The sequence below is a fragment of the Hyla sarda genome, chromosome 5 (genome assembly GCF_029499605.1).
Source record: "Hyla sarda isolate aHylSar1 chromosome 5, aHylSar1.hap1, whole genome shotgun sequence".
Taxonomy (NCBI): Eukaryota; Metazoa; Chordata; class Amphibia; order Anura; family Hylidae; genus Hyla; species Hyla sarda.
The window spans coordinates 185,962,961-185,973,880 of NC_079193.1; the positions used below are offsets into that span (position 1 = coordinate 185,962,961).

A 10,920-nucleotide genomic window follows, 5' to 3' on the forward strand; every position below is an offset into this window, starting at 1 on the left:
CACTTCTGGAAAAAATCATAACTACATGCAGGAAAATTTATACGTTTAAAAATGTCATATTCTGACCCCTATAACTTTTTTATTTTTCCACGTACAGGGCGGTATGAGGACTCATTTTTTGCGCCGTGATCTGAAGTTTTTATTGGTATGATTTTTGTTTTGATCTGACTTTTTGATCACTTTTTATTCATTTTTTAATGTTATAAAAAGTTACCAAAATACGCTTTTTTGGACTTTGGAATTTTTTTGCGCGTACGCCATTGACCGTACGGCTTAATTAATGATATATTTTGATAGTTCGGACATTTACGCACGCGGCGATACCACATATGTTTATTTTTATTTTTTTTACACTGTTTTATTTTTTTTATGGGAAAAGGGGGGTGATTCAAACTTTTATTAGGGAAGGGGTTAAATGACCTTTATTAACACTTTTTTTTTACTTTTTGTTTGCAGTGTTATAGGTCCCATAGGGACCTATAACACTGTACACACTGATCTCTCATCCTGATCACAGGCGTGTATTAACACGCCTGTGATCAGCATTATCGGCGCTTGACTGCTCCTGCCTGGATCTCAGGCACGGAGCAGTCATTCGTCGATCGGACACCGAGGAGGCAGGTAAGAGCCCTCCCGGTGTCTGATCAGCTGTTCGGGACACCGCGATTTCACCGCGGGGGTCCCGAACAGCCCGACTGAGCAGCCGGGATACTTTCAGTTTCACTTTAGAAGCGGCGGTCAGCTTTGACCGCCGCTTCTAAAGGGTTAATACCGCACATCGCCGCGATCGGCGATGTGTGGTATTAGCCGCGGGTCCCGGCCGTTGATTAGCGCCGGGACCCACGCGATATGATGTGGGATCGCGGCGCGATCCCGCTTCATATCGCGGGAGCCGGCGCAGGACGTAAATATACGTCCTGCGTCATTAAGGGGTTAAAGGGGTACTCCGGTGAAAAACTTTTTTTTTTTTTTTAAATCAACTGGTGCCAGAAAGTTAAACAGATGTGTAAATTACTTCTATTAAAAAATCTTAATCCTTCCTGTACTTATTAGCTGCTGAATACTACAGTGGAAATTATTTTCCGTTTGAAACACAGAGCTGTCTGCTGACATCATAAGCACAGTGCTCTCTGCTGACATCTCTTTCCATTTTAGGAACTGCCCAGAGTAAAAGGAAATCCCCATAGCAAACATATGCTGTTCTGGACAGTTCCTAAAATGGACAGAGATGTCAGCAGAGAGCACTGTGCTCATGATGTCAGCAGACAGCTCTGTGTTTCAAAAAGAAAATTATTTCCTCTGTAGTATTCAGCAGCTAATATGTACAGGAAGGATTAAGATTTTTTAATAGAAGTAATTTACAAATCTGTTTAACTTTCTGGCACAAGTTGATTTAAAAAAAAAAGTTTTTCACCGGAGTACCCCTTTAAAGAGGTTATCTGGGAATCGAAAAACAGACCTATTTTCTTTCAAAGACCGCTCCCTGTCTTTCTCCACTTTGGGTGTGGTATTACAACTTGGCTCCATTAATTTCATTGGAACTGAGCTACAGAACCCTACCCAACCTGGAGACAGGGAGTGGTGTTTAAAGAAATTATCTATGTTTTTCGATTCCTGGATAACCCTTCAAAGGGGTACTCCGGTGGAAAACTTTTTTTTTTTATTTAAATCAACTGGTGCCAGAAAGTTAAACAAATTTGTAAATTACTTCTATTAAAAAATCATAATCCTTCCAGTACTTATTAGCTGCTGAATACGTAAGAGGAAATTCTTTTCTTTTTGGAACACTGTGCTCTTTGCTGACATCATGACCACAGTGCTCTCTGCTGACACTTCTGTCCATTTTAGGAACTGTCTGCAGCATATGTTTTCAATGGGGATTTTCTCCTACTCTGGACAGTTCTTAAAATGGACAGATATGTCAGCAGAGAGCTCTGTGTTCCAAAAAGAAAATAATTTCCTCTGTAGTATTCAGCAGCTAATAAGTACTGAAAGGATTAAGATTTTTTAATAGAAGTAATTTACAAATCTGTTTAACTTTCTGGCGCCAGTTGATTTAAAAAGAAAATGTTTTCCACCGGAGTACCCCTTTAAGGTACCTGGAACTCTTTTAAACTCTTTCCCACCCTGGAAAACCCCTTGGAATAAATACAATGGTGACTGGGGACTGGAGAATGTTAAAGCTTAGCTTAAAATATTTACCTTTCAAAGAAATGATAATACATACAGTATAAAAATAAAATAATACTCATAAAGCAGCTAGAAAAAAAATTGAAAGCATAAATAATCCTTGGATAAGACTTCAGAAGTACAGACAGAAAATCTATATTTCTTGCAAAATACATCTGAACCGCTGTAGGAGGCTGAAAACCACTGGTCTCATTTTTTTCAAGCTGCCTTTTGAGAATTATTATATAGATATGTATCTTCTTGTTTTAAAAAGGTAAATGTTATCAGCCAAGTTTCAATACTCTGCAGAGCTTAGCAAAAATGTATAATTTACCATATTATCGCCCTAGGGGGCCCAATACTCACCCCTATGATACCCCACTTCTAATGGTGACCCAAAATGAGTATTACCTGTTATTAACCACCCATTTTTATTATGTCTGAGCCAGTTATTTAAATCCTTCCATTTTTTTTTTATCAGTTTTTACTTTTTTTTCTGGGATATGATGTGATGAGTTCTATTGAACTGCATTGATCTGTGTGCTCTGTGCTCAATTGATAAAGCCTGCTGTAGACAGGTTCTATCAATTGTAGAGTTGTGAATGCCAGGGAAGGAAAAGTAAGCCCTCTGGCTACCTTAAAGGGGTACTCCACTGGAAAACATCTTATTTTAAATCAACCGGTGCCAGAAAATTTAACGGATTTGTAAATTACTTCTATTCAAAAATCTTAATCCTTCCAGTACTTATGAGCTGCTGTTATGATCCACAGGAAGTTCTTTTCTTTTTGAATTTGCCTGACCACAGTGCTCTCTGTTGATGACACCTCTGTCCAATTTAGGAACTGTCCAGAGCAGGATAAGTTTTCTATGGGGATTTGCTCCTACTCTGGACAGTTCCTAAAATGGACAGAGGTGTCAGCAGAGAGCACTGTGGTCAGACACAAAGCAAATTCCAAAAGAAAAGAACTTCCTGGGAATCATAACAGCAGCTCATAAATACTGGAAGGATTAAGATTTTTTAATAGAAATAATTTACAAATCTGTTTAACTTTCTGGCACTAGTTGATTTAAAAAAAAAAAGGTTGTTGGAGGTCTTTAAGGGCTTAAAATTGTCCTATATTGATTCATATAACTTTACATTTTTCTGCATATGGGGGTTGTATGAGGGCTTATTTTTGTGCCATCTGTACCATTTAAGTTTAGATGGGACTTTTTGATCTCTTTTTTCTGACTAATGATATGACAAACAAATAGCAATTCTGTTTTGTTTTTTTTCTGTTTACTCCATTAGGTTTAACTAACAAATATGTTTGGCTGTTTGGCCATTTGGGATTTTTTATTTTCCTTTTTTTTTTTTTTTTATAAATGTTTATTTTAAAGTGGCAGTCATTGTTAAAAACTTTTTATATATTGCAGGACTCATTATATTATGACATTTCACAATATACACCTGTTAAAAATGTTTTACATTTTCACCTGAAATTCAAGCTCAAAATAGCCACCACTAGGGGTTGCCTGTCTTTTAGCCAGACAGACTAGTCTAGATTTTACAGCATACTGGATTCCGTCCGTAAAGCATTCCGGTATCCAGTATAGGAGATTTCTATTGTGTATGCAAAACTACAGATAAAGGATGTGTGGACATGCTGGGAGCTGTAGTTTTACAACAGCTGGAGGCAACACTGCTCTAACACAGTTATTTACAAACACTGCAGCTTCAGGTGTTACTAAACTACAACTACCAGCATGCTGAAATAGTCAAAGCTATGACAAAGAAGTTGATCAGACATTCAGGAGTCTGTGAAATATGAATGACACACATAGTGACAGCTATGCCGATTAGCATCCAGCTTTACTAGGAGAAGATAAAACAGATAGAACATGTATTCATAAAAATGCTGTACTTTTATCTAAAAAATCCTTGCACTAATTTTATAAAGATCTATTCTTATATTTATACATTTTATCCTGTTATGAATTCACCATAATGTCTTCTGATTACTGCAGGCAAGCTCCAAGTATCTTCCTCTGACACATGACACAGCATAAAACCAGAGAGGAAAGGGTTACAGAGTAGAGAGTACTGATTGGCTGACTGCACAGGCTTGCTCCTGTGAGGGAGACAGACTGACACGCCCCCTCCAGCCTGCACAATGAAAAAGTAACTCACCAGCAGATAAATGGTTATATCTCTGGATATATAGGTCGAAGACACATAAAAATTATATGCACATTAGAGATGAGCGAACTTACAGTAAATTTGATTCGTCACAAACTTCTCGGCTCGGCAGTTGATGACTTTTCCTGCGTAAATTAGTTCAGCCTTCAGGTGCTCCGGTGGGCTGGAAAAGGTGGATACATTCCTAGGAAAGAGTCTCCTAGGACTGTATCCTACTTTTCCAGCCCACCAGAGCACCTGAAAGCTGAACTAATTTATGCAGGAAAAGTTATCAACTGCCGAGCCGAGAAGTTCGTGACGAATCGAATTTACTGTAAGTTCGCTCATCTCTAATGCACATGATCAGGATTGGGTCCTGAGTAACATACCACTTGTTTTTATTTTTATTTTTCACTATGACAGGTCCTCTTTAAAGAAGTTTTCAATTTTCAGAAAACATACAATGTTTAGAAAATAAAAAGTACTTCATGTAATGAAGTTAAAGAAGAACAGACAACAGAGTCATATATTCAATACAGTAATATACATAGCATTATAAGTTGAAGGCAGTATATTTCTCATTAAGTGTGTTGAGGCAAAGCAACAAATAATTTGCTGGAGTTTTGAAATATGAAAATCTAAATTGCAAAAAGATACTATGGTTCAATGTATGCCAAAGGTATGGTCTATCTCAATAGGTGTTACGCCAAGCGCTCCGGGTCCCTGCTCCTCCCCGGAGCGCTCGCGGCGTTCTCCTCTCTGCAGCACCCCGATCAGACCCGCTGACCGGGAGCGCTGCACTGACACTGACGTTGGGGATGCGATTAGCATAGCGGGACGCGCCCGCTCGCGAATCGCATCCCAAGCCAATTATCTGTCCCGGTCCCCGGCTGTCACGTTCTGGCGCGCGCGGCTCCGCTCTCTAGGGCGCGCGCGCCAGCTCTCTAAGATTTAAAGGGCCAGTGCACCAATGATTGGTGCCTGGCCCAATCAGTCTAATTAGCTTCCACCTGCTCCCTGCTCATATAACCTCACTTCCCCTTCCCAGCATTGCCGGATCTTGTTGCCTTGTGCCAGAGAAAGCGTTTTGTGTATGTCCCAAGCCTGTGTTCTAGACCTTCTGCTGTTGCCCCTGACTACGACCCTTGCTGCCTGCCCTGACCTTCTGCCACGTCCGACCTTGCTCTTGCCTTGTCCTTCTGTTTCAGCAGTCAGAGAGTTTGAGCCGTTACCGGTGGATACGACCTGGTTGCTACCGCCGCTGCAAGACCATCCCGCTTTGTGGCGGGCTCTGGTGAATACCAGTAGCAACTTAGAACCGGTCCACCGGTACGGTCCACGCCAATCCCTCTCTGACACAGAGGATCCACCTCCAGCCTGCCGAATCATAACAATAGGCCAAGAACATTACACCATTCATGCCCTATGATGAGAGAACAAATATACCCGGAGAGGACAGAATATATGAGAAAAGTTGGGCTAGATAAAAGAATATTTTACATGTTTATTTGTAAAATGAAAAAGGCAGGGGGGGGGTGATTAAAATTTTGTATTAGAGGAGGGGCTTTTATAAACATTTTTTATAATTTATTTTACACTTTTTAAGTCCCTAAGGGGGACAATTATAAGAAATCTTTCAATTGCATTCACTATTCAGTATTATGTAACACCACAGTACTGATCAGTACTGTTGGTACTCTTCTTGTACAGCCTGCCTAAGCTGAGGAAGGAGGCACGTTTTACTCCAGTTAATATTCCGGTCTCAATATTCTTTTACTACAATCAAACATCTATACAATGCCTTTATGTGTTCTACTTCTTCTTTCCTAAATGTGGTTTGGATTCCATTACAAGCACATAAAGAAGTAAGGCTATCCATTTACTAGACGCAGTATATGTTGAAAGTGAAATAGGCAAGTGTGGAAAGTAATCAAAAGAATTAGGAAAAAGACTTGTAAAACAAATAAAACATCCAGTAAAGGGAGGACAGGATATATATAACATCAGGTTCGGCAAGGTAAATGAAGTGCCCAACAAGAGTATTATGTAACAAACATTTGTCAAACACAAGAGAACAAGAAGATCTAAAGGACACAAGAAAATAAGACATGGTAAATGTAATTTATCTCCACAACAAGCCAAGCGGTTCTTCTCACAAAATTGTAATGTGTTTTTAGCTTCTGCTTTCACAAAGGAGGAATAACACAACAATAAACATAGATTTTTGTGTGGGGAGGATAATGTAATGTCAAATGAAGTTTAGATAACATTATAAAAGTTATCAAGAAATTAAAATGTCAAAATGGATGACAAAATATGGGGCTTAATGTCAAATAGGAAAAGAAAAGCCAACATGACTGAGAGAGTTTTAATTCTACATTATAGGCAGTGGATGAAATACAGTGGTCCCTCAACATACGATGGTAATTCGTTCCAAATGACCCATCGTTTGTCGAATCCATCGTATGTTGAGGGATTCGTGCAATGTAAAGTATAGGAAGTTATACTCACCTGTCCCCGCCGCTCCGGACCGCATCCTCACCGCTCCCGATGCTGTCCCAGGGGCTCCCGATGCTGTCCCGCTGCTCCGGCGTCTTCTTTGGGATCCTCCGGCTTCTTCCGCATCTTCTGCAGGGTCCGGGCCTCGCTTTCTGGTGACGTTATTACGCTGCTGCGCCGGCACGGCATGCGTAACAACGTAATAACGACGCCAGAAAGCGAGGCCCGGACCCTGGAGAAGATGCAGAAGACGCCGGAGAAGTGGACCTGGAGCAGCGGGGATAGTTAAGCGAACCTGTCCGGGTTGCTTAAACTGCTATCTGACAGCAGCTTAAGCATTTTGCGCTGTCGGATAGCAGTTAATGCGATGGCCCCAACATATAAAAGCATCGTATGTCGATGCTAACATCGACATTCGATGGCCTCTGAGAGGCCATCGTATGTCGATTTGATCATATGTCTGGGCCATCGCATGTCGGGGGGTTACTCTGTTTAACAGAAGTTCAATAATGCCATCATGGGGCCATTTGTTAAAGGGGTACTCCGCCCCTAGACATCTTATCCCCTATCCAAAGGATAGGGGATATGATGTCAGATCGCAGGGGTCCCGCTGCTGGGGACCCCCGGGATCTACCATGCGGCACCCACCTTTAGCGGCTTCCGGAACCGCTGGAAGTCCTCAGGCTGAGTCCATCTCGACCACGGGTACGGAAGATCCTGACATCACACTCCACCCCTCAATGCAAGTCTATGGGAGCTCAGCTGTCACGCCCCCTCCCATAGACTTGCATTGAGGGGCAGAGCACCCCTTTAAACCTTTTTGTGAAAAGAAGTTCAGCACATTGGTAACTCTTTCTTGTGGTAATTTTGCACCACATTTGGTGCAACTGAAATTTCACTCAAAACGTTGCACTTTTTCAACACACACTCTTTCTGAAAAAGTTTTGTGGTTGAAGTAAAAATTATTTGACATTTGCAATTACGGTTATAGTTATGGCAATTTTTGTGCAACCTCACACCAGCACAAACCACACATTGGAAAACCTTCTACCCACTCCAAATCACTATTAGGCATGGCTTCTAGGTAAGGGCATTGTAAAGGTCTGAAAAGATCAGGGGCCCAAGCTCCCCCTCTTCCCCATAAAAAGCACGCACTGCCTGAACAGTAGATGCTGGTGTCACTGCATTTATTTTACAAATTGCCAAAAAAAACAAGATCTGAGTGATTGCAGGGGCACTGGACGCCTTTTGCTTTGATCCTATTCAACAAATGATCCCAGTGTATACCCCAACAAGGCACCTACTACTGTACTAATCTGTATAAGGGCATGTTCACATGTACCTTACTTGCAAATTTCACGCACAAAACCTTGCTGGTTACAAATGTAGTATCTGTTCTTATCAGTTAAATATCTGATATGTCCTCTATCTGGGGACCATATATTAAATGGACTTTTAACCCCTTAAGGACCAAGCCCATTTTCACCTTAATTTTATTTTTGCGTCTTCGTTTTTTCCTCCTCGCCTTCTAAAATCCATAACTCCTTTATATTTCCATCTACAGACCCATATAAGGGCTTGTTTTTTGCGTGACCAATGGTACTCTGTAATGAAACCTCTAATTTTACCATAAAATGTACAGCGAACCCCCCAAAAATTTTTTAGGGGGGAAATTTAAATGAAAACCACAATTTTGCGCATTTTGGAGGGTCTTGTTTTCACACTATACAATTTACGGTAAAAATGACGTGTGTTCTTTATTCTGTGGGTCAATACGATTAAAATGATACCCATGGCTAGATATTTTTATATTTTTGTACCTCTTAAAAAAAAATCGAAAACTTTTTGTACAAAATCAGTAATCTAAAATCGCCCTGTTTTGACCACCTATAACTTTTTCATTTTTCGGTATTTAGGGCAGTATGAGGGCTCATTTTTTGTGACGTCATCTGTACTTTTTTTTTTTAATCAGATGTTTTTATTAAACTTTTACAGTTTTTAACAAACAAAAAAAAAGTAACAACTTACATGAACACAACCCACCACCCCTCCTCCCACCCCCCAAACCAACAAACAGTCCGCCTCCCTCTCCCACCCACACAGCATAGACTAACACATAAATGTAGGTCGTGCCAGGCCCCCCCAGAGCAGGAATCAGGTAATCAAGTAAAAGACAGATTACGGGACAGCACAAAGAACAGCAGCACATAACCATCATTCAATCCATCCTGAACCAGACCAAGACATTAGCCACAAAAGCCCACCCGTTTCACACTCCCACACACCTCCAGAAGGTACCAGAACCGTCTATCACTGCTCATCATCAGGGGGGTTGAAGTGTCTCACCCACGGGCCCCACACTCCATCAAACTTCCTTTCCACTTGCCTTTTTAGGTAGATCCCTTTTTCCAAGCGAACAATATAATGAACTCGAGCTATCAGGTCCGCCACTACAGGAGGAGTCGGTCTAATCCAGAACTGCGCAATAATTTTCCTAGCCTGATATAAGACACGTAATATCCCCGTCTCAATCAGTGATGGTTCCTGGTCGCACCCTATCAGACCCAGCACACATACTTTAGGAAGGAAGTCAAAGGTCACACCATATGCCGTTCGGATTAGACCGAGAACCTCTCTCCAGTATATTTCCAACTGAGGACATTCCCAAATCATATGCAACAAGTGTGCCTCCAGTGCACCACACCGTGGGCACGTGGAGTCAGGTCTCGCCCCTATCTTGTGAAGGAAAACTGGAGTTTTATAAACTCTATGTAAGAGAAAAAGCTGAGAAAGCCTATTAGATTCAGACAAATATATAGAAGGGGTAAGCGCCAGAACAGTAGACCACTCTTCGTCTGTCAACTCCCCAAGATCTCTATCCCACCTACCTCGAACAGTCAGGGGAAAGTGTTCAAGATGAAAGCTTAACAATTCACTATATATCCGGGAAATGACCCCAGCCGAATCTCTTTTCAATACAACCGAGTCTAAGACATTATTAGAGTGAATCACCATGGAGCGGGATCTACCTTGCGTTTCATAGACATGTCTGAGTTGTAGATACCTATAAAATGCAGAGTGCGGCAAAATCTGTACTTTTTATTGATACCACATTTGCATATATAAAACTTTTAGATAATTTTTTATTAATTTTTTTAAAAATAAAATGTGACAAAAAAAGCTGCATTTTTGGAGTTTTTAAATTTTTTACGTTTACGCCATTCACCGTATGGGATAATTAACATTATATTTTGATAGTACAGACATTTACGCACGTGGCGATACCAAATATGTTTATTAAAAAAAATGTTATGCTTTTTGGGGGTAAAATGGGAAAAACTGACAATTTTCATTTTTATTGGGGGAGGGGATTTTTAACTTTTTTTTTTTACATTTTATTTTTACATTTTTAAACTTTTATTTTACAGTTTTTATGTCCCCATAGGGGATTATCTATAGCAATCCTTTGATTGCTAATACTGTGCAGTGCTATGTATAGGACACAGCACTGATCAGTATTATCAGTGATCTTCTGCTCTGGTCTGCTTGATCGCAGACCAGAGCAGAAGACCTCGGGAGACAGCTGGAGCCAGGTGAGGGGACCTCCGGCCGCCATGCTGGATGATCGGATCGCTGCGGCAGCGCTGTGGGTGATCCGATCATCCAATCAAAGTACTGCACTACCGCTGATGCCGTGATCTGTATTGATCACAGCATCTGAGGGGTTAATGGCGGACATCCGCGCGATCGCGGATGTCGGCCGTTACGGGCGGGTCCCCGGCTGCTTGAACCTGCCGTGTATGACGCGAGCACTGTTCCGATGCTCGCGGTTATACACAGGACGTAAATGTACGTCCTGGTGCGAGAAGTCCCGCCAAACCAGGACGTACATTTACGTCCGTGGTCGTTAAGGGGTTAAGAATGGGGGCCGATTTTGAAGCTTGATTCCGTCGCTCTATGCATTGACCTGATAATGGCAGTATCTTGGGGTACAGTGCCCAAAAAAAAAAAAAAAGCTTGCTGATTGCATGATATGAGATTCTCTATGGATTCTTGTGACATATTGTATATACACTCACATACATACTATGCA

The 10,920-nt window shown here is 41.2% G+C and overlaps 1 pseudogene; it reads left to right on the top strand.

Moving 5' to 3' along the window:
• The first annotated feature begins 8,165 nt into the window (after positions 1 to 8,165).
• Positions 8,166 to 8,292, top strand: LOC130275238 (U2 spliceosomal RNA; annotated as a pseudogene).
• The last annotated feature ends 2,628 nt before the right edge of the window (positions 8,293 to 10,920 follow it).